General features: G+C 56.7%; 1 non-coding gene across 1 annotated transcript in view; it reads right to left on the reverse strand.

The window, feature by feature from the left end:
* Positions 1–255, reverse strand: part of LOC124744165 — a 1,908-nt gene extending 1,653 nt beyond the window's left edge. Inside the window, exon 1 of the ribosomal RNA XR_007010654.1 lies at positions 1–255. This exon is cut by the window's left edge and continues 1,653 nt beyond it. This is a non-coding gene — a ribosomal RNA (small subunit ribosomal RNA).
* Positions 256–2,500: the final 2,245 nt, after the last annotated feature.

Consider the following 2,500-nt stretch of genomic DNA (forward strand, 5'->3'; position numbering starts at 1 on the left):
AGGCAAACGGACCGGACGAGCCGACCGATTGGTTTTGATCTAATAAAAGCGTCCCTTCCATCTCTGGTCGGGACTCTGTTTGCATGTATTAGCTCTAGAATTACCACAGTTATCCAAGTAACGTGGGTACGATCTAAGGAACCATAACTGATTTAATGAGCCATTCGCGGTTTCACCTTAATGCGGCTTGTACTGAGACATGCATGGCTTAATCTTTGAGACAAGCATATGACTACTGGCAGGATCAACCAGGGAGCTGCGTCAACTAGAGCTGAGCAGCCGGCCGCCCGGGAGTGTGTCCCGGGGGCCCGCGCGAACACGCAAGCGTCCGCTCAATCATTCTGCAAACAGGAGGAGGCTGAGCTCCCCTGCACAATACACCTCGAAACCCTCTCAGGTCCCGGCGGCGCGCAGCGCCGTCCCAAGTACTTGGTCGGGTTCGAGAGAGGCGCAATCGCCCGGAGTTAGGCGAGTAGACGCTTTCGGTGCGACCACCCGTGCTCCCAACTGAGCTTGCCGCTGCCGACAGAGGCCCGGGAGCGTGCTGTCGTGGCATTGCCGGCGGGAGACAACACGCGCCACCTACGGTGACCGGCAGCTCCAACGCCAGCGCCACAGAAGGACAAAAGCCCCACTTGGGTGCCGAAGCGAACTCTCCCAGCACAGCGCACGCGCCAACACATCCGCACAGCTGCGATACAAACCACCAGCGAGAACCGCTGGGGCGACCGAGCAGCAGACGGCGTCGCGGCGCCGAGCGCCGGGCGGCGGCGCATCCTCAACGCACACAGTCCTCAATCGGACCAGCACACTGAAGATGTCCACCGCGCTTCGCACCGGGCCCGCGAGGACCTACTTTGGCCGCACGGCGCCGCGCGCAGGGTGCGCCGGCGCGCAGCTGCGACGCCTGCCGCGTCCGTCGGCCGGCGCGCCTGCCACTGGCCGCCCCCACCAGCCGGCTGTAGCGCGTGCGCCCACGCACCGCGCGGCCAGCACGCCGGGAGGCGCCCCCTCACCGGCCGGGGACGGTCCCACCCAGCCACCGCCGCGTATCGCTTCACACCCAGATGCCGTTCAGTTTCGTCGGCATGGTGGGTATCGCTGGAACAACCGGTTAGTACCTCAACCTATCGTCGCCATCACCGATTCACCCCTAGCGAGAACAACCGCACCACAACAGGTTACCATTTGTTCATTTGCGTAACTTCACCAGAAAACGCAGGCGTCCATCGCCATTTGCAACTTCAACGATTATTGCATGCCTGTGTCAGGTGTCACGCCACACTACGTCTGCCCACATACACGCAACAAAATGTGCACGCCTAGACAATACGTGGAAGGTGGCCCCCGTACGTATGCGATGTCCATTGCTCGAACGACTGTCAACCGGCCTCTGTAGCATGTCGCAGATATGGAACGCGGTGCACCATGCCATCACGGTGTGTGAGGAGAGACGACTAGGTCCGAATACATCAACAGACAGCTCATGCTGATCGCCATCCACGGCGTCCGTTCCTCCCACACGTCTCTATGGCGTACCACACTGCAATCCAGCTCTCATAGGGAGACGACACGTAGCTGCGTGCACAATATTTGCACTGTATGGTCCGCCGTTTTTGGGCGCAGTCGTTGTGCGGTCACACATGTGCCACGATGTATCATTCAGTACATAAGGACGAATGTGCAGTACAGATTGTGGTTCACGCGTACGACATCAGCGGACAGTTGACACAGGCCGCACCACAACGTAGCCTGAGTACGTCGCATGCGAAGGGCATTGAACATGCAAACTTCTCACCAACCAGCTTGCGAAGGCAGGGGGCAAGGTGGGGACGTGGGGAGGGGCGGCATGTACGTCCTGCTGCCATCCACATTACAGTGTACAGCAGGAGCATGTGGAAAGTGAGCAAGACTTGCAAGGTGTTTAACATGAAGCGATACACAGGGGTGCGGGCAGTGCGAGTAGCGAACTATATTGCGAGGGTTGCGGGTGGGCAACACTACAGTAATTGAACGAGTCGTATAACAATTACAGAGCAGGTTTAGGCGACAACGTGGGTTACGTTAAGGCGACAACATGGGTTAGGTTAAGGCACAACATGGGTTAGGTTAAGGCACAACATGGGTTAGGTTAAGGCACAACATGGGTTAGGTTAAGGCACAACATGGGTTAGGTTAAGGCACAACATGGGTTAGGTTAAGGCACAACATGGGTTAGGTTAAGGCACAACATGGGTTAGGTTAAGGCACAACATGGGTTAGGTTGAGGCACAACATGGGTTAGGTTAAGGCACAACATGGGTTAGGTTGAGGCACAACATGGGTTAGGTTGAGGCACAACATGGGTTAGGTTGAGGCACAACATGGGTTAGGTTAAGGTACAACATGGGTTAGGTTAAGGTACAACATGGGTTAGGTTAAGGTACAACATGGGTTAGGTTAAGGTACAACATGGGTTAGGTTAAGGTACAACATGGGTTAGGTTAAGGTACAACATAGG

Source organism: Schistocerca piceifrons, unplaced genomic scaffold (assembly GCF_021461385.2).
Source record: "Schistocerca piceifrons isolate TAMUIC-IGC-003096 unplaced genomic scaffold, iqSchPice1.1 HiC_scaffold_278, whole genome shotgun sequence".
Taxonomy (NCBI): Eukaryota; Metazoa; Arthropoda; class Insecta; order Orthoptera; family Acrididae; genus Schistocerca; species Schistocerca piceifrons.